This window comes from Primulina tabacum, chromosome 18 (genome assembly GCF_025594145.1).
Source record: "Primulina tabacum isolate GXHZ01 chromosome 18, ASM2559414v2, whole genome shotgun sequence".
In the NCBI taxonomy this organism is placed as follows: Eukaryota; Viridiplantae; Streptophyta; class Magnoliopsida; order Lamiales; family Gesneriaceae; genus Primulina; species Primulina tabacum.
In genome coordinates this window covers 16036420-16059195 of record NC_134567.1, presented here as the reverse complement: position 1 = coordinate 16059195, position 22776 = coordinate 16036420, and the positions used below count along the sequence as shown (strand labels likewise).

The 22776-nt window shown below is 42.1% G+C and overlaps 1 pseudogene; it reads left to right on the top strand.

The window, feature by feature from the left end:
- LOC142532663 (uncharacterized) overlaps nt 1–22137 on the top strand; it is a 41457-nt pseudogene extending 19320 nt beyond the window's left edge.
- The last annotated feature ends 639 nt before the right edge of the window (nt 22138–22776 follow it).

The window sequence follows — 22776 nt, the reverse complement described above, 5'->3', positions numbered from 1 at the left end:
ATATCTCTTGGTACACAACCTACAACAATAAATCATGAAATACACCATCAACATCTCAATAATCATAAACCCATAACAATTAATCCATAAAACCAACACAATCACCAAACCCATGATTTCTCCCAACACCAAAACCAAGAATAAACTAAACCAAAAGCTTACCTTAGCTTCCTTGAACCCAAGTAAACCTTGCTCTCAACACAAAACTCCAACAAGATGCAAGAATCAAAGAGATGAAGTGAAAGGAAATGGAACCCTAGCCTTCACTTGAGGAGAAGAATCGAGAATGAGGGGAAAAGAATGAGGAAAAGTGAACAAATCTATGCCTTATATCATTAAAATCTCGAAAACACGCTTTCACTATTCATCGACCGCAGGTGCGCTCCAACATGCACCGCGGGTGCGGTGTGCCTACGGCAATACAACCAAAATTCTGAAACTGATGACCGCGGGTGCGGTACAAAACTTACCGCGGGTGCGGTGCCTCCACCGCGGGTGCGGTAACTATCACACCGCGGGTGCGGTGTCTGTTCGGCAATCCACCAAAATGCTGCAATAAAGACCGCGGGGGCGCTGCTCAAATACCGCGGGTGCGGTCTGGTCTCGGCCAAAAAAAACTCTTATGCAAATAAAATCGAATCGCAACGCTGATACAATACAACTACCATCAACTAATATCAACAATGCCACAAAACAATAATAACCAACAATACTATGACCCATAATCACAACTCTTAACATATAAACCAAATAATCCATAAACATACGAAAACTTAAACCATACCGTTCACCAGGCTTGGCTATTACAATCTCCCCTCCTTAGAGGAATTTCGTCCTCGAAATTGACGTCACTGCGCAAACAACTCAGGATACTTCTCTATCATTGCATCCTCTGGTTCCCACGTGGCTTCTTCAATCAAATGATTCCTCCAAAGGACTTTAACAATGCCGATCTCTTTGTTTCTCAACACTTTAACTTTGCGATCCAGAATCTGGACTGGAATCTCTTGGTACGTCAAATTCGACGTCAAATCCAATGGCTCATGGCGAAGAACATGGGAAGGATTCGCAATATACTTCCTGACCATGGAGACATGAAAAACATTATGAACTCTGTCAAGATCTGGCGGTAGGGCTAACCTGTAAGCTCGATCACCAACTCTATCCAAGATCTCAAATTGGCCAATAAATCTCGGACTCAACTTTCCCTTCTTGCCAAACCGCATCACACCCTTAAGAGGTGCTATCTTCAAGAACACATGATCGCCAACCTCAAACTGCAACGGCCTACGACGCACATCAACATAACTCTTCTGTCTCGACTGTGCTGTCTTCATTCTCTCTCGAATAACAGCAACAACATCAGCTGTCTGTTGGACCAACTCTGGACCCAACATCTTCCTCTCACCAATCTCGTCCCAATACAAGGGCGATCTACACTTTCTGCCATAAAGTGCTTCATACGGTGCCATGCCAATCGTCGCTTTGTAGCTATTATTGTACGTGAACTCAACAAGAGGCAATTTAAAATCCCAGCTATCAGGATAATCAATAGTACAAGCTCTGAGCATATCCTCTAGAATCTGAATAACTCTCTCTGATTGACCATCACTCTGGGGGTGATATGTTGTACTGAATGCTAACCGTGTACCCATCGCTCTGTGCAAACTCTTCCAAAACTCTGAATTAAATCTAGGGTCACGATCGACACAGGAACACCATGAAGTCTAACAATCTCTGCTATGTACTCTTCAGCATACTGGTTCATAGAATACGTCGTCTTGACTGGAAGAAAATGCGCTGACTTTGTCAACCGATCAACAATAACCCAAATAGAGTTAAAACCTTTCTGCGTCCTTGGAAGACCACTCACGAAGTCCATCGTAATATGCTCCCATTTCCATTGAGGAATCGGTAATGACAGCAATGTCCCAGCAGGTCTCTGATGCTCGATTTTCACCTGCTGACAAGTTAGGCACTGAGAAATAAACATGGCAATATCTTTCTTCATACCTGGCCACCAATAGAGTCTACAAAGATCCTGATACATCTTGGTGCTGCCTGGATGTATCGAGTATGGCGCGGTATGTGCCTCTGTCAAGACGTCTCATCGAATATCATCACCAACAGGAATACATATACGGCCTCTGAAAGTCACCAAACCATCTCCATTCAATCCAAACTCTGAATTACCTCTCTCCTCTGCTCTAGCTCTCAACTCTGTCAACTGTAAATCATTGACCTGCTCTCTACGGATCATGTCCGTCAATGTAGCCCGAATGGCCAATGTTGAAAAGCGAGCAATGGTCCCCGGAACAACCAAAGCTATCTCTTCTCGCTGCAAATCTAACAACAATGGCTTCTGAATCAAAGAATTCAAAGAAGAACTTGACTTATGGCTCAAAACATCTGCTACAACATTTGCCTTCCCTGGGTGATAACTAATCGTCACATCATAATCTTTGACAAGCTCTAACCACCGTCTTTGTCGCATATTGAGTTCTTTCTGAGAAAACAAATACTTCAAACTCTTGTGGTCCGTGAAAATTTCACACTTTTCGCCATATAAGTAATGTCTCCAGATTTTCAGGGCGAAAACCACAGCTGCCAGTTCCAGATCATGCGTAGGATAATTTTTCTCGTAGTCCTTCAACTGGCGAGAAGCATAGGCTATAACCTTTCCACGTTGCATCAGCACTGCACCGAGGCCCTTCTTCGACGCATCGGTATAAACAACAAAATCCTCTAAACCACTGGGCAATGCAAGTACAGGAGCTGACGTCAACTTATCTTTCAACTCTTGAAATCCACTTTGGCATTCATTGGACCACTCAAACTTCACAGTCTTCCTCGTCAGATTGGTTAACGGCAGGGCAATCTTGGAGAAATCTGAAATAAAACGACGATAACAACCCGTCAAACCAAGAAAACTGCGTACCTCTGATACAGTGGTAGGGATAGGCCATTTCTGAATCTTCTCGATTTTCACTGGATCAACCGCTATACCATTCTTCGAGACAACATGGCCTAAGAAAGAAATCTGCTCCAACCAGAACTCACATTTCTTCAACTTAGCATACAACCGCTTCTCTCTCAACAACTGAAGAACAACTCTGAGGTGCTCTGAATGAAGCTCTCTGGTCTTGGAATAAATCAATATGTCATCGATGAAAACAATGACAAAGCTATCCCAATACGGCTTGAACACTCGGTTCATCAGATCCATGAAGACTGAAGGAGCATTAGTCAGACCAAAAGACATCACAAGAAATTCATAATGACCATACCTGGTCCGAAACGTCGTCTTAGGGATATCATACTCCCTAACTTTCAACTGATAATAGCCAGATCGCAGATCAATCTTCGAAAACACGGTAGCCCCTTGCAGTTGGTCAAAAAGATCATTTATCCGTGGCAACGGATATTTATTCTTGATAGTCACTTTGTTGATCTCTCTGTAATCAATACACAGCCGCAAAGATCCATCTTTCTTCTTGACAAATAGAACCGGAGCTCCCCAAGGCGAAGAACTCGGCCGAATGAAACCTTTATCCAAAAGATCCTGAAACTGCGTCTTCAACTCTTTCATCTCTGTTGGGGCCATTCTATACGGAGCCTTAGAAATAGGAACCGTACCTGGAACTAGATCAATCACAAACTCCACATCTCTGTCCGGCGGCAAACCCGGCACATCATCCTCAAAAACATCAGGGAACTCTCTCACCACATCAATATCATCAATATTCAATTTCACAATTCTATCCACATCCACAATCAAAGCCAAAAACCCATCACAACCTCTAAACAACAACTTCTTAGTCTCAAGACATGAAATAAAAGGAAGGACCAGCGAAGTACCTGCACTGGCGAGCATACCTTCCCTATTGCCATCATCTGCAAATTTCACCGTCTTAGCAACGCAATCAATCACTGCACGATAGGTTGATAGCCAATCCATGCCAAGTATAATATCAAACGCAACCATCGGGATAACAATCAAATCAGCATAAACCACTCGCTCATCAATTTGAACAGAGCACGCATACCCAATTGATGTCGGGCACAACACATCCCCCGAAGACAATACAACATTAAACTGGAGGGGAAGAACAAAAGGAACTATACCCAAAGATCTCAAAAATAGTTCAGACATAAAAGAATGAGTAGCACCTATATAAATCAATGTCGTAGCTACTCTGCCTGAAATTAAAATAGTACTAGAGATCACAGAAGAATCATGGTTTATACCTTCCTTTGTCATGGTAAAGATGCGTCCCTGCACCTTCTCTTTACTCGCCCCTCTTGGACAATCCTTGGCAATATGGTCTGCAGTGCCACATCTGTAGCAAGTATGAGTACAAAATCTGAACTCTCCCCGATGATGCCTACCGCACTTGGGACACAATGGCTTCTCGGGATCAAATGGAACTGCCGGTGGTTTAGGACTCGACTCTAACTTGCCTTTCCCCTTGAAATTGCCCTTTCCTCTTTGGTTCAAACCCTGGCCTCTTTGCGCAATGGCCTGCTGCCTCGCTTGTCTCTCTCTGGCAATGTCTTTCTCATCTTGCTCGGCCAACAAATCCTTAGCTACAATCTCTTTGAATGTCACTGCCTTTGACATATTAATGTCCCTTCTGATTTCTGCTCTAAGGCCTCTAATGAAATGAGCACCTTTGTCTTTGTCATTGGAAGCAATATACGGGGCAAACAGACAGCCCTCCTCGAATTTCAGAATGTACTCATTAACATTCATACCTCCCTGTCGAAGCTCCAAGAACTCAGTCACTTTCCTAGCTCGAAGTGCGTCTGGGAAGTACTTGTCATAGAAAAGATCAGTGAACTCTGACCACTTCAATGCCGGAACATCCACACTAACCTTGGTAGCATTCCACCAAATGCGTGCAGCCTTGACTAACATGAACACTGCACATCCAACTCTGTCTTTGTCCCCATAGTTGAGTTGATCAAAAATAGCCTCAAGTGCCTTGACCTATTCTACGGCCATCAACGGATCAGTGCTTCCTGCAAATTCCGGCGGATCCATTCTCTTGAAAGCAGTAAAGATCCCATCAGTACCGATTGCTTGTGCCACTTGGCCTCTCACTTGACCTCTACCTTGACTTGTACCTTGCAAACGTAGTAACTGTTGGATCTGCTCACTGTGGACCTTAGCTTGCTCTTTCAACAACTTGCCGAACTCATCGACAACTCTAGAGGAAGAACTATCCTCACCCTCTGCGGCCTTTCTCTTAGGAGGCATAACTCCTACAATGTGCTCACACAATACATATCAATAGATAACAATGAATAGATGTAGAAGAAGACATACTCGGACTGTTGAAAGTAGACGAAGTCATATGCATTGGTCCGAAGAACGGTGATCTGATACCACTAAATGTAACACCCTCGACCGGTTTTAATAAAATAACAGCGGAATTAATTTAAAATTTAATAAAAAGAAAGAAGGATTTAAAATACATGTCAATGTATAATCAAAAGTATACATGATCAATCAAATGATACAACAAAAATACAAAATATCATTTTTGTGATCATGTCAAAAATTCTATCGAAATAGTTTTCTTTCTTCCTTCTCTATATGCATATGACTCCGGCCCACAATCAACGTCCCGGCCCTTCGCTCTTATCTGCATCACATGAAATAACTGGAATGAGTATAAAACTCAGCAAGTGGAACTCTTACATAGCAATGGATACATATATCATACTTTGTAAAACATGACTTTGAAAACATTAAATACCATCAACTCTGAAACATGAATAACATAGTATAATATAACAATAAGATGGTATTTCTCTTTTCTCTGTTGGATTGATATCTATATAGTATCTCTGTCTCTGTACCTATATCCCATCGATATACATCGATAACTCTGAGGGATATAAGCCTATGGTCGTTGATCAACTAATTGCATGCAATCTCTGACTAGGTATCAATCAATCCATAAATCATTTGAACTCTCTCTTGGGCATTTAAACAAACACTTTGAAGACTCTTTCTTTTGTATTCCCTTTTTCACAATTGAGACATTCAATTGCCTCTAATATACAACCAAGTATATCAATACATAATATGAATCAAATGGAAGGGAATAACATGATAAAACCTTTGAAACACCATATATATACTATCATGTGAGCACAAGGAATGAAATTCCACTTACAACCACTTGGAACCTAGAATATATCTCTTGGTACACAACCTACAACAATAAATCATGAAATACACCATCAACATCTCAATAATCATAAACCCATAACAATTAATCCATAAAACCAACACAATCACCAAACCCATTATTTCTCCCAACACCAAAACCAAGAATAAACTAAACCAAAAGCTTACCTTAGCTTCCTTGAACCCAAGTAAACCTTGCTCTCAACACAAAACTCCAACAAGATGCAAGAATCAAAGAGATGATGTGAAAGGAAATGGAACCCTAGCCTTCACTTGAGGAGAAGAATCGAGAATGAGGGGAAAAGAATGAGGAAAAGTGAACAAATCTATGCCTTATATCATTAAAATTCTCGAAAACACGCTTTCACTATTCATCGACCGCAGGTGCGCTCCAACATGCACCGCGGGTGCGGTGTGCCTACGGCAATACAACCAAAATTCTGAAACTGACGACCGCGGGTGCGGTACAAAACTTACCGCGGGTGCGGTGTCTGTTCGGCAATCCACCAAAAATGCTGCAATAAAGACCGCGGGGGCGCTGCTCAAATACCGCGGATGCGGTCTGGTCTGGCCAAAACAAACTCTTATGCAACTAAAATCGAATCGCAACGCTGATACAATACAACTACCATCAACTAATATCAACAATGCCACAAAACAATAATAACCAACAATACTATGACCCATAATCACAACTCTTAACATCTAAACCAAATAATCCATAAACATACGAAAACTTAAACCATACCGTTCACCAGGCTTGGCTATTACAGGGAAACTCAAGTATTTCAGACTCGAGTCATTCTCCCGGTTCGACATTGACTTATACCTTTCTTTAATAGTAGTTCTGACAACGTTCAAGTCTGGAATTCAAACTCTGTCAATACTCAATCTGGCAATGACAATATCAAGAAGTACAATATCAATATACTGCTCAAATCAATACCGAATCTGATCAATCTGAATCTAACTCAAAATCAACGGCATAACGGAACAATCTGAATATCCCCGTCAATATAATATCAACAGATATCAATTACCACAACTCATAATCGATACAACACAAATCTGATATCAATCTCAATCAAATCAAATCTAAAAATAATAACAATTCCATACGCTATCTGTTCTTCAATCAAGTTTCGATTATACGATGTCTAACATATCGAGAACACCATATATGAATCATATTCGATTCTGGCAGTATCATAATTTCAAATGATAACAAAACGTAACAAAACTTACGTCCAGTTGAAGCTCTCGTCGATAAGAACACGGTACTGAAGTCGGATTCAAAATCTAACGAGCGGATTTTCGCACAAATAGAATTCTAGTATAGAAAGATTGGAAGCTTTCCCTAGCTCTCGGTTCCTTCCCTTTTTCCTTTCTAAAGAATTGTAATATACATATATATAAATATATATATATATATATGATGTTCGGCCCTCGTGTATTATACAATGGCGCTCGGGCGGTCATGAATTTCCGCCCGGGCGCAGAATGTTCGCTCCTCCCTTGTTATTTAGGGGCGCTCGGGCGGTCAAAAACTACCACCCGGGCGCCGAACTTTCGGTCCAACATTTTTGTAATTCCTATGCTTTGCCCAATCTGGTCTCGGAATGGCCCGGCTATAATCACATCAGTTCATAATCAATAATCTCAGATTAACAGAATTAAAATCTCGGGCATTATAGCGGGGGTGGGTCAGTTTTGTTCGCATCGTTGCACAGCACATAACAACATTTTTCACGTAGGATGAGATTATATCTAGATAGAGAAATCGTGTTTTACTTGATAAACAGATTAATTTGTTAGATTTTGGATCACCCGGGAAACCGTTTCATGACTAGTATTGAATGAGAAGAGTCGTAGTTTCAAGGAGAGAGTCAGACATGAACCAGTTTTGTATTGACATTTCATTCCATGCACGTGGTCAGATGTTTGCTCATTGATGGTAAATTTGTGCAAGGTAAACTTATGTTATAAAAAAAATGAATGATGATGAATATAAGTGATCCTGAAACCAAGTAGCTGTTGATGAGTATGAGTTCTGACTTGCACACTACACACATCTCGTTCTGTTGATCTTCACTAGATAATGTTTGAATCTTAAATTGCGATGAACACGAATCTTGTGATATTCGAAGCATGATCTTTTGACTGGGGGTGATAAAAATTGATAAATTGAAAAGTTTTGATTGTATTACTTGAGTTCTGAATCTAAGATATGTCTCATCTTTTTTTGATGTCTGATTTGTTCGAGGACGAACAAAGGTTAAGTCTGGGGGAGTTGATAAGCACGAATTATATAGCGTTTTAGGAACTTTATTTTGTCTTATTCGTGCATATTTGGCGTTTTTATTCCGATTTTTGCCCTTAATTCGTTTTATTATTGCTATTTGCAGGTTTGACCAAAAGATAATAAAAGCCAGCGAAAGGGAAAGAAAGTCAAGCTTCGCAATGCCATCTCAGAAATACCCGGAAAAATAGGAAAATAGCACAACGATTGTAGAGGCCCGTATTTCGTATTTGAAAATTTGCGGAATTATTTAAAATTTTTCCCTTTAAATAAATAACATGCCTCATTCATAAAATGAACTGATAAAAAGATTTAACGTTAAATTAATAGCGGAAGAAATTATCGTTTTCAAACCCACAACTTATAATAATTCAACATGATGAGAATGAGTTTTGTGCATAAAAAGATAAATAAACTGAAGCATGAGGTCATCGGGTTCCTTCTACTGCTGACCCATGCTAGCTCACTGGTCCCCGCCCTAGGTCCCGACCTCACCAGTATCTACAAAAATCAAGTCTAGTGAGTCTAAAGACTCAGCATGCATATATCGTGAATAACAAGCAAATACATCATAAAATTTCGTGTAACGTAAAAATATCGTATCGTAAAGCGTAAGGGAAAATCATGTCATGAGTAATTATAAATACGTGCATATCTGAAAATCATACGTAAAAACTTTGCTCGATAGAGCTCTGTCATAACATATCATATCGTAATTTTCTGTAGAGATAATGTTTCTACGCAAGTGGCCCATAACATAACATAACATGCACGTCTGATCAGACTAAACCACAGTATATTGGGCGGTAGAGATCATCAAAGCCCTTGGACTGGATATCCGTACCCATACATAATCGTAAACCGGTCGTAAGTCACCGGGTGAAGCAATCCCATAAGCGTAAGGTGGCCACAAGACATATCGCATATATCTCAAAAATAAACATTTTATATTTTATGCACGTAATATAATTATAACCATGTTTTTACCGAATGAGTTGGATCGTTCTGTAGAACCCGTAAGTCAGTAGACGTATAAGCCATGCATAATTCTAGATTTTTAAATTTAATTGACTTCATTGCATGATTATTTTAAATGCATTTGTTTGAAGTTAATTATTTCATTATTTCAGTTCAGTAGATTGATTTTTAGCATTTCAGTATTTTCAGTGAGGCCGGACCGGAGTTGGAGTTTTGAGATAGAATTTAAGATTTGAGAAATATTTCCAGAAGTTAATTTAGCTAGCAAGTAAGTTCATTTAAGTTAAAAAAGAAGTTTAAGGAATTATTTAAGTTAGTTGAGGACTTTAATTTAATTATTGGAGGTGATTAAGAAATGAGCTCATTTAAGTTACTTAATTAAGGGGTTAGTTCGCTAAATTAATTAAAGGATTAGTAAGGCTTTTAAGGGTTATTAAATTACTAGATAATCAATTTTCCCCCTACCATTTATCATGCATTTTCGGCCACACCCCTAGAAGAACAAACTAGGACTTGCCAACTCACCTTTGACCCATTCTTGGTTGATTAGCATGCTAATTCTTTTAGCTATTTTTCCACCTTAATTAATTAATACTAGACCACTATCCTAACCCTTGTTTGGCATGATAAAATCGGCCACTATAGTCTAGAACCACCCAAGAGATCATTTGATAGCAATTCAAAATTCAAAATTCAAATGCATGAAGACTTGGTCTTGATATGATCCTATTTTTGTGCACCCTTCTCCTCACCTTCATAACCATCACTCCCCCCTCCACCTCCACCGAAAATAAGACCCCTTTTCAGTAGAAAAAAACGTGAATAACAGCTAGGGAGAAAGGGAGAAAAATCGAGAGCCAAGAAAGGTAGAGAAGCAAGCCACTCCGTCTCCTCCGCGCCGTCTCGTCTCTTCTTTTCGTTTTCTTTCGAAACGAAACCAGGCATGTCTAGATTTCTTTCAAACCTCAATCAAGTCATATTATCATTTATTTTTCAGTACATGATCATGTTTATTCAAGCAAAAACCGAGATACATGTCAAAACATTTTGGAACCACACATGCAGAATTTTCGATTTCCTTGGCAAGCTTCACGATTTCTTTTGGTTTGTGAGTTTCAGGTATTGGATCGACTCCAGGCTCCCAAGGCGGCTTGTATACATGTAGTAGGATGCATTAGGACCATGTTGGTCCATTCAAACCAGCCCCATGCTTGCTGGAAATTCAGAATGACAGCAAGTCCCCATAGGTGCAGAAAATGTTGTTCGAAAAATTCAGTTTGTTGTCATGGAGGAAGGATCTGATCTTGGCTGCCCCAAAGGCCTATAGCCATGGTTGGATCACTTCCCTAGCATGTATAAGACGTGACGAAGTTGCCCTTTTGGTGGCTTGGTCCATGGCTCATCGGTTTTTAAATAATCAACAAGAACAGCCCCTTTCCCCATTCGGCCCTTCCATTTTTCAGCATATGGTTCGTTTCTTTTGTGGCTTGGTGTGGATCTTGGTTGGCCTATGGCCCTTAGCCATGGTTCATATCATGCTCCTAGATGTCTAGATCGTGCCATGGTCAATCAAATGGCCACTGGAACGACGCAAGACATCGATCATAGCATAAACACTACACACGCACGCATGAGGGCCCTCGGTGAGAACTTTCGGGTGGTTGCTGGAATGAGGCAAATTGTGGCTGGCCTAGGGCCCTTAGCCATGGTTCAAATCATTCCTTGGGACGTTGTGGAGAGGCTTTGGTTGGTGGTTCAAGCCCCAATGGCCAAAAGTCTCGCAAACGACGCGATGCAAGCTAGGTCGCAGCTGCTGGAAATTACAGCAAGTTGCTGTGTCGGTTCAGAGGCTCGTTCGAGTTCTTGGTTGGCTTTTAGCCCATGGCCTTGGACTGGACAGTGCCTCATTGAGTTAGGAAGGTCATGTTTTTGACCGTTTGTCATTTGGATCATTTTTGAGGTCGTACGAGAATTTACGGTGCAATGTGCCAAATTGACTCTCGAAAGAGCGTTTCGTGTTTTGGCCTCCATTCCACCTAGATTTCGACCCTATCATTTTAGGAACATTATTTTATGATTTTTCAGCGTATTTTAATCATGACTATACGTCAGTTCAGTGTCGGTTCAGTTTGGCTCGGAGTCATGATTAAATGCGAAGTCATTAGGCGTCATAGTCGCATCTTTTGAACGTAAATTGCATAGTTGGTCAAGTTTAAGCTATTGCATATTTTTCATGGCACAGTTAGGTTGCAGCGAGCCTGGGAACGATCCAATCCAATCCAGTTGGTAAAATTACAGGAATTTTCATTATGCCAGTTAATTATTTTACGTGCATTAAATAGAAAATGATTATTTTTGAGATTTATGCGATATGGCTTGTGGTTCATTCACTATGTGGGAGTGTTATTTTATACGGTCGCCAGTGACCGATCAGTTCAGTATGGTACCACCCGGTCGCCAGTGACCGGCCAGCTCAGTTCAGTTTCAGCCTCCCCGGTAGCCAGTTACCGATCAGTTCAGCTTAGTGCAGTGGCCACAGGCGTAAAACATAATCTCAACAGAAAATTTTACCAGATATTTCAGTACAGGCTCCAAGGAGCAAATATTTTTACAGTGATTTCCAGTTTAGTTATGCACGTATTATAATTGCTCAGTACAGATTATTTTCAGTATGCCTCAGGACAGGATATTTTATCACATGCATATTTTAAATTCAGATTTTTACTCGTTAGATGCGATTTATGCATGCTGAGTCTTTAGGCTCACTAGACTTGATTGTTGTAGGTACTGATGAGGCAAGGGCCGAGGGCGGGGACCAGTGAGCCAGCTTAGGTCGGCAGTAGTGGCACCCGAGGACCTCAGAGCAGCAGTTGTTATTTTCTTCGCAAACAATTTTATCAGTCGTTGGATAATTTTTTTTTAAATCGTTGTTGTTGGCAAAACTTTAATTTTCTTCCGCTGCAATATTTTGAAATATTGAACTTGATTCACCACTGATTTTATGAATGAGGCCATTTAAGTTCTTTTAAAAAGAAAATTTTAAATTTTCCGCAAATTTTCAAGAAATGAGTTTTAGGCCCTTCACAGTTGGTATCAGAGCGGTGGTTCTGTATAGGGTTTCACTACTACTGACCGCGAGAAGCTCACGAAGCCACGCCTTTGGTCTGTAAGTTTTTCAGTTCAGCATTTTGTTCAGCATTTTAGTTAAAGCATGTATTTTGTCAGCATGCTTCCAGATTTTCAGTATTTTAGAGTTCATTTAAAATAAATTATGGAATTATGCATGTTAGTTACGTATGGGTTATGTTGGAACAGTATGCCCCCTAGACGCATTTTAGAGCGCAACAGAGAGGTGGAGCCTCACCGAGAGGACAGAGAGGAGCATAGACCGGAGGGAGACCTACCACCTCCTCCACCGCCCCCACCGGACATGAGTGCCCAGATGTTAGATGGGATGGCACAGTTCTTCGCACAGTTTGCGGGGGGCAATGCCGCAGCCGTAGCCGCAGCCGCAGCCAGGCCGACAGGGCCCGAGGCTGTTTATGAGCGATTCATGAAGATGCGCCCGAAGGAATTCTCTGGGACATCTGACCCCATGGTTGCCGAGGGATGGATCAAATCCCTCGAGGTTATCTTCGATTTTATGGAGCTGGGAGATGCAGACCGAGTCCGATGTGCCACCTACTTGTTCACTGGAGACGCCCGCTTATGGTGGGAAGGAGCTTCGGTAGCCCTGACATTGGCTACACTTTCTTGGACCCGCTTTACGGAGGTTTTCTACTCCAAGTATTTTGCTGAGGAGGTTCGCACCAGGCTGACCACCGAGTTCATGAGTCTGAGACAGGGGGATATGTCGGTTACGGAGTTTATCCGTAAGTTCGAGAGGGGCTGTCACTTTGTGCCCCTGATAGCGAATGATGCCAGAGCCAAGCTGATGCACTTCCTGGTGGGTTTACGGCCGATCTTGCGCCGGGATGTTAGGGTATCTGACCCTGCTACTTATGAGGTTGCCGTCTCCAAGGCCTTAGCCGCAGAGCAGGATCTGCGGGATATCGAGAGGGATCGCCAGGGCAAGCGCCCAGTCCAGGCACCACACCGCCCTCCTCCTCATCAGCATCAGCAGCAGAATAAGAGGCCTTTTCATGGACCTCCCAGGAACCGAGGCCAGCAGCAGCAGCAGCAGCAGCGGGGACGCCCAGCCCCGAGGACTCAGGAGCACCCAGTTTGTCCCAGGTGCTGACGTCGCCATCCTGGAGCATGTATGGCTGGCTCAGGAAAGTGTTTTAAGTGTGGCAGTCTAGACCACATGTTGCTGCAGTGCCCTCAGAGGAATCTGCCTACCCAAGGCAGAGTTTTTGCTTTCCATGCCGCGGAAACCAACCCGGAGACTATGTTGTTGACAGGTACCTTTAAACTTTAAGTTATTCTTCGAATTTCAGCATTTTGGGAATCGGGATTTAGATTTTGAACTTAGAACTGTTATAGGATTGCATGCTCTACTCAGATTTATTTCAGAGGAATTAAGCTAGAGGAACCTAGACCTTTGCATGTCTATAAGTTTAGATCTTGTAGTGGGATTCAACTTAGAGCTCCGCTCTTTCAGGGAGAATTTTTATATCTGGTTCCGCTACCAAGGCCTTGATAGATTCAGGGGCCACTCACTCGTTTATTTCGGAGATCTTTGCAAACTTTCTCAAGATCCAGACCATTGGGCTAGATACAGCCTTTTCAGTAGTGTTGCCGTCAGGCGAGGAGATGGCAGCTACCAATGTTATACGAGATATAGACCTTGAGCTGCACGGTAATCTTGTTTATGCGGATCTGATCGTCCTACCGATGCCAGAATTTGACATCATCCTAGGGATGGACTGGCTATTGAGGAACAGAGTGTTGATAGACTTCCAGCGGAGATCTGTTCTTGTCCGACCGCCTGGAATGGAGCAGTTCTTATTTGAGCCGGACAGGTACTTTCCTTTACCGCGCATTATTTCTTATGTTCAGGCTAGGAAACTCATGCATAGAGGGTGTCGGGCATTTCTAGCAACCTTTTTATCTGTCCCCGAGGAACCCAGCCAGTCAGCCTCAGATGTTCCGGTTGTCAGAGATTTCTTAGACGTTTTTCCCGAAGACGTCTCTGGTATGCCACCAGAGAGAGAGGTGGAGTTTTCCATTGAGCTTATGCCAGGTACGGCTCCGATATCCAAAGCGCCGTACCGTCTAGCACCGACAGAGATGGCAGAGCTTAAGAAGCAGATCCAGGAACTTCTCGACAAGGAGTTCATTCGCCCGAGCTTTTCTCCATGGGGCGCGCCAGTCTTATTTGTGAAAAAGAAGGATGGCACAATGAGGCTTTGCATTGACTACCGGGAGTTGAACAGGGTTACAGTGAAGAATAAATACCCACTGCCGAGGATTGAGGATCTGTTTGACCAGTTGCAGGGAGCTTCGATTTTCTCCAAGATAGATCTGCGTTCCGGTTATCACCAGTTGAGGGTGAGAGGTGCTGATGTTTCGAAGACAGCTTTCAGGACTCGTTATGGTCACTACGAGTTCCTTGTGATGCCGTTCGGTCTGACGAATGCGCCAGCGATCTTCATAGATCTCATGAATCGCGTATTTCAGCCGTACCTCGACCAGTTTGTGATAGTGTTCATAGATGACATTCTCGTCTACTCCAAGAATCGGGAGGAGCACAGCAGGCATCTGACCACAGTGTTGCAGACATTGCAGAAACATAAACTATTCGCAAAGTTCAGTAAGTGCGAATTCTGGTTAGAGAAGGTGGCGTTCTTGGGCCACATTGTTTCTAGCAGTGGCATTGAGGTAGACCCGGCGAAAGTTGTAGCAGTCAGAGATTGGGTTGTGCCTCAGAATGCATCAGAGATCCGCAGTTTTCTTGGGCTAGCAGGATATTACAGGAAATTCATCCAGGGATTCTCCTCTATCGCCGTTCCACTCACAGCACTGACCAAGAAAAATGTAAAGTTTGTGTGGAGCGAGGAGTGTCAGAAGAGCTTCGATACTTTGAAGCAAGCTCTTATTTCAGCACCAGTTTTGGCCATGCCATCAGGACCCGGCGAGTTTGTCCTTTATACCGATGCTTCGAAGCTTGGTTTAGGTGCAGTTTTGATGCAGCATGGGAGAGTGATAGCGTATGCTTCTCGACAGCTGAAAATCCACGAGAAGAATTACCCTACCCATGATCTAGAGTTAGCGGCCGTAGATTTTGCTTTGAAGATTTGGAGGCACTATCTGTATGGGGAGAAGTGTCAGATCTTTACCGACCATAAGAGCCTCAAGTATTTCTTTACGCAGAAGGAGCTGAACATGCGTCAGAGGCGTTGGTTGGAGCTTGTGAAAGACTACGATTGTGACATTAGCTACCACCCGGGTAAAGCTAATGTAGTTGCGGATGCTTTGCGCAGGAAAGTCGCAGTGATGGATCATTTGACGATGCAGAAACCTCTTCAGATTGAGATGCAGAGGTTTGATCTTGAGACTTATCCACGAGGTAGAGTTCCTCGTTTATCTACCTTGACCATTCAGTCTTCCCTTTTTGACCGTATTCGCAGCGGTCAGGCAGCAGATGAGCAGTTGGCACAGTGGAAGAAGAGAGATGAAGCCAAGGGCAGTGTTTTGTATACAGTCAGCGACGGTATTGTGAGATACCGAGATAGGATATGGGTTCCTAGCAGTTATTCTATCCGAGCAGATATCTTATCAGAGGCCCATACGTCCCCGTACTCCATTCACCCTGGGAGTACGAAGATGTACAAAGATCTGCAGCTATTGTATTGGTGGCCAGGGATAAAGAAGGACATCAGGCGTTTTGTATCCGAGTGCCTGACTTGCCAGTTAGTGAAGGCCGAGCATCAGAGACCAGCAGGTTTGCTCAAGCCTCTTCCTATTCCCGAGTGGAAGTGGGAGAACATTACCATGGACTTTGTGACCGGATTGCTGAGGTCAGCCAGAGGATCGAATGCTATCTGGGTGATTGTAGATCGTCTTACCAAATCAGCGCACTTCTTGCCTATTAAGACGACTTTCACCATGGTTCAGTATGCAGAGATGTATATCCGAGAGATAGTCCGACTCCACGGTATTCCAGTTTCTATCGTATCCGACAGAGATCCCAGATTCACTTCCTCGTTTTGGAAGAGTTTGCATTCGACTATGGGTACGAAGTTGCTGTTTAGCACAGCTTTCCATCCGCAGACAGATGGACAGTCGGAGCGAGTTATTCAGATCTTAGAGGATCTTCTCCGTGCTTGCGTCATTGATTTCTCTGGGAGTTGGGAGTCGAACTTACCATTGGTAGAGTTCACCTATAACAACAGTTTCCAGTCGTCCATAGGTATGGCTCCGTATGAGGCGCTGTATGGCCGCAAGTGTAGATCTCCTGTTCATTGGGATGAAGTAGGAGAGAGAGCAGAGTTGGGTCCAGAGATTGTTCAGCAGGCAGCAGATGTAGTAGTCAAGATCCGTGATAGGATGAGGACTGCTCAGAGCCGACAGAAGAGTTATGCCGATCAGCGGAGGAGAGAGTTAGAGTTTGCAGTGGGCGATCATGTCTTCGTGAAAGTGGCACCTATGAAGGGTGTCATGAGATTTGGCAAGAAAGGGAAGCTCAGTCCGAGATTCATTGGACCGTTTGAGATCCTCGACAGAGTTGGGACGCTAGCGTATCGTGTGGCTCTTCCGCCAAATCTGGCCGGAGTACACAATGTCTTTCACGTCTCCATGCTGAGGAAGTATATGGCAAATCCTTTGCATGTGCTGAATTTCGAGCCGTTGCAGCTTACTCCGAACTTATCTTATGAGGAGAGACCCGTGCAGATCCTAGACAGACAGGAGAAGAAACTTCGGAACAAGTTGGTTAAGCGAGTCAAAGTCAAATGGCTCAACCATTCAGAGGAGGAAGCTACGTGGGAGTCTGAGCCGGAGATGAGAAGTCGATACCCCGAGTTATTCGGTGAGTTCTAATTTCGAGGACGAAATTTATTTAAGGGGGGAAGGATTGTAGAACCCGTAAGTCAGTAGACGTATAAGCCATGCGTAATTCTAGATTTTTAAATTTAATTGACTTCATTGCATGATTATTTTAAATGCATTTGTTTGAAGTTAATTATTTCATTATTTCAGTTCAGTAGATTGATTTTTAGCATTTCAGTATTTTCAGTGAGGCCGGACCGGAGTTGGAGTTTTGAGATAGAATTTAAGATTTGAGAAATATTTCCAGAAGTTAATTTAGCTAGCAAGTAAGTTCATTTAAGTTAAAAAAGAAGTTTAAGGAATTATTTAAGTTAGTTGAGGACTTTAATTTAATTATTGGAGGTGATTAAGAAATGAGCTCATTTAAGTTACTTAATTAAGGGGTTAGTTCGCTAAATTAATTAAAGGATTAGTAAGGTTTTTAAGGGTTATTAAATTACTAGATAATCAATTTTCCCCCTACCATTTATCATGCATTTTCGGCCACACCCCTAGAAGAACAAACTAGGACTTGCCAACTCACCTTTGACCCATTCTTGGTTGATTAGCATGCTAATTCTTTTAGCTATTTTTCCACCTTAATTAATTAATACTAGACCACTATCCTAACCCTTGTTTGGCATGATAAATCGGCCACTATAGTCTAGAACCACCCAAGAGATCATTTGATAGCAATTCAAAATTCAAAATTCAAATGCATGAAGACTTGGTCTTGATATGATCCTATTTTTGTGCACCCTTCTCCTCACCTTCATAACCATCACTCCCCCCTCCACCTCCACCGAAAATAAGACCCCTTTTCAGTAGAAAAAAACGTGAATAACAGCTAGGGAGAAAGGGAGAAAAATCGAGAGCCAAGAAAGGTAGAGAAGCAAGCCACTCCGTCTCCTCCGCGCCGTCTCGTCTCTTCTTTTCGTTTTCTTTCGAAACGAAACCAGGCATGTCTAGATTTCTTTCAAACCTCAATCAAGTCATATTATCATTTATTTTTCAGTACATGATCATGTTTATTCAAGCAAAAACCGAGATACATGTCAAAACATTTTGGAACCACACATGCAGAATTTTCGATTTCCTTGGCAAGCTTCACGATTTCTTTTGGTTTGTGAGTTTCAGGTATTGGATCGACTCCAGGCTCCCAAGGCGGCTTGTATACATGTAGTAGGATGCATTAGGACCATGTTGGTCCATTCAAACCAGCCCCATGCTTGCTGGAAATTCAGAATGACAGCAAGTCCCCATAGGTGCAGAAAATGTTGTTCGAAAAATTCAGTTTGTTGTCATGGAGGAAGGATCTGATCTTGGCTGCCCCAAAGGCCTATAGCCATGGTTGGATCACTTCCCTAGCATGTCTAAGACGTGACGAAGTTGCCCTTTTGGTGGCTTGGTCCATGGCTCATCGGTTTTTAAATAATCAACAAGAACAGCCCCTTTCCCCATTCGGCCCTTCCATTTTTCAGCATATGGTTCGTTTCTTTTGTGGCTTGGTGTGGATCTTGGTTGGCCTATGGCCCTTAGCCATGGTTCATATCATGCTCCTAGATGTCTAGATCGTGCCATGGTCAATCAAATGGCCACTGGAACGACGCAAGACATCGATCATAGCATAAACACTACACACGCACGCATGAGGGCCCTCGGTGAGAACTTTCGGGTGGTTGCTGGAATGAGGCGAATTGTGGCTGGCCTAGGGCCCTTAGCCATGGTTCAAATCATTCCTTGGGACGTTGTGGAGAGGCTTTGGTCGGTGGTTCAAGCCCCAATGGCCAAAAGTCTCGCAAACGACGCGATGCAAGCTAGGTCGCAGCTGCTGGAAATTACAGCAAGTTGCTGTGTCGGTTCAGAGGCTCGTTCGAGTTCTTGGTTGGCTTTTAGCCCATGGCCTTGGACTGGACAGTGCCTCATTGAGTTAGGAAGGTCATGTTTTCGACCGTTTGTCATTTGGATCATTTTTGAGGTCGTACGAGAATTTACGGTGCAATGTGCCAAATTGACTCTCGAAAGAGCGTTTCGTGTTTTGGCCTCCATTCCACCTAGATTTCGACCCTATCATTTTAGGAACATTATTTTATGATTTTTCAGCGTATTTTAATCATGACTATACGTCAGTTCAGTGTCGGTTCAGGTTGGCTCGGAGTCATGATTAAATGCGAAGTCATTAGGCGTCATAGTCGCATCTTTTGAACGTAAATTGCATAGTTGGTCAAGTTTAAGCTATTGCATATTTTTCATGGCACAGTTAGGTTGCAGCGAGCCTGGGAACGATCCAATCCAATCCAGTTGGTAAAATTACAGGAATTTTCATTATGCCAGTTAATTATTTTACGTGCATTAAACAGAAAATGATTATTTTTGAGATTTATGCGATATGGCTTATGGTTCATTCACTATGTGGGAGTGTTATTTTATACGGTCGCCAGTGACCGATCAGTTCAGTATGGTACCACCCGGTCGCCAGTGACCGACCAGCTCAGTTCAGTTTCAGCCTCCCCGGTGGCCAGTTACCGATCAGTTCAGCTTAGTGCAGTGGCCACAGGCGTAAAACATAATCTCAACAGAAAATTTTACCAGATATTTCAGTACAGGCTCCAAGGAGCAAATATTTTTACAGTGATTTCCAGTTTAGTTATGCACGTATTATAATTGCTCAGTACAGATTATTTTCAGTATGCCTCAGGACAGGATATTTTATCACATGCATATTTTAAATTCAGATTTTTACTCGTTAGATGCGATTTATGCATGATGAGTCTTTAGGCTCACTAGACTTGATTGTTGTAGGTACTGATGAGGCAAGGGCCGAGGGCGGGGACCAGTGAGCCAGCTTAGGTCGGCAGTAGTGGCACCCGAGGACCTCAGAGCAGCAGTTGTTATTTTCTTCGCAAACAATTTTATCAGTCGTTGGATATTTTTTTTTTAAATCGTTGTTGTTGGCAAAACTTTAATTTTCTTCCGCTGCAATATTTTGAAATATTGAACTTGATTCACCACTGATTTTATGAATGAGGCCATTTAAGTTCTTTTAAAAAGAAAATTTTAAATTTTCCGCAAATTTTCAAGAAAGGAGTTTTAGGCCCTTCACAGGTTCCGAAGCTCACTGTGACCTAATTCTAACATGAGAAACATGCAAATAATCTTAACTTGACCAACACTTCATAATCGAACTAAAAACGAGACAATTACGCCCAACAAACTTAGTATTGAACCATGGCTTCGTACCAACGCGAACCAACATTGAAACATCGTTTAGCCATGATTAAAATACATCAAAAATACTGTAAAACATGACCCTAGGGCTGTAATACACGAAAAATGTGAATGGAGGCCAAAATCGTAAAACGCTCTTTCGAGAGTCACTTTGGCACATTGCACCGTAAATCCTCGTACGACTTCTAAACTTTACCAAATCACTAACGGCCAAAAACATGACCTTCCTAACTCATTTAGGTACTGTCCAGTCCAAGTCCATAGGCTAAAAGCCAACCAAGAACTCAAACACCACCTCTGAACCGAAGCCCTGCTGCTGTCCAATGCGCGATGGCAGCAGCTGCGCTTGCTGTGTTCGTTTACGAGAGTAATGATCATTGAGGCTTGAACCACCGACCAGAGCCTCTTCCCAACATCCTAAGGTGTGGTTTGAACCATATCTAAGGACCCTAGGCCAACCACAATCCAAGAAAACACCTAGGACAACCGAAACTTGAAACCGAGAACACCAAACAAAAATTCTGTACGATGCGATGGTGTGGATCGCTTGTTGTCTTGTGTCGTTCCAGTGGCCATATTATCAACCATGGCTCGATCTAGACATCATGAGATATTGTATGAACCATGGCTAAGGGCTAAAATCCAACCAAGATCCATCCAACACCCACAATTCGAAACTCACTCACACAAAATCAGAAAAGAGAAACAGAGGGTCACTTGCATATTTTGTTTTAAAAACCGATGGGACCATGACTCAAGCCTTAAAAGGCCATCTTGGTCACGTCCTAGACATGCTAAGGAGAGGTTATAACCATGGTTACCGGCCTTGGACCAACCATGATTCGAACACTTGCCTTAGACAATCAAGAATCCGAAAATCAAGACTCAACTCGCAACGATTGAAGACGTTGCTGTCAAGTCTTTTCGTCTATTGTGGATGGGGCTTGAACTAATGGACCAACATGATTCCAACACATCCTAGTACATGCCTAGATGCAGCCTTGAGCGCCTGGAACCGAGTCAATCCCTGAAATCACAAACACAACACAACCCGTGAAGCATGAAGGAAGCCGAAAAATCTGTGCAGAATTTTTTTGTGTAGTTGCTGTCAACATTTCGGTTTTTTCCCAAAAATCATGCTCATGTAATGTTTTAAAATATTTATATGACTTGATTGGAGAGCAAAGAACAATATAAACATGCCTGAAAATTTGTTTTCGAAAGAAACAAATCAATATGACGAACACGGCGCGACGGAGACGGAGTTTCTTTTCTTACTTTCTTTCTCTCTTGTTTCTTTTTGTTGATGGCTCACGTTTTTCTGCAGGTTTTCTCTGGAATTTTGAAGGTGAGGGGTGGAGAGAATGCTAAGGGAATGAAGGGAAGTTTACTAATTAAATGGGGAGGTAGAATGGCAATTCAAATCTTCCTATCCTTGGTTCTATGGGAGATGAGGAAATGATATACTATAATGATGGATTGAGGGGTGATTTGGTGGATGTGATGGCCGATTTTCCTCATCAAAATGGAGGCAAGAATATTGCTTAATTAATTAATTATTGGTGATTTAAAAGTGAGGGATTATCATACCAAGAAAGGATAAGGAAGGGATCAAGAATGGAGAGTTGCCAAGCATGATTAAATCCTATAAGGGGTGGCCGAAATTTTCTAAATAAATGGAGGTAAAATATTGCTTAATTATTGAATTTTAACTCCTTAAATTTTTTAAACACTTATTATGTATTTTAGTGAATTAATAAATTAAGTTAGGATAGCAATTTTACTTGCATGCATGGCTAGGTCTTAAAATAAATTACTATCATGTTAAGTTACAATTTCTTAATTAAAATAGGTCTAGATTAATTTATCCCCATTGATTACACATTTTAATTTAGGCTTTTAAATTAATTATTGGACATAAAAGAACTTATTTACTACTTAACTCCAATTAATTGAATAAATCCTTAAACATTCTTTTACATTAAATTAAATTATTCATTGGCTTAAATTAAATCTAGGAATATTTTCTTATTATTAAATTTTATATCAATACTCCAACTCCAATCCGGCCTCGCGTATTTAACCGAAAAGATAAAACTAA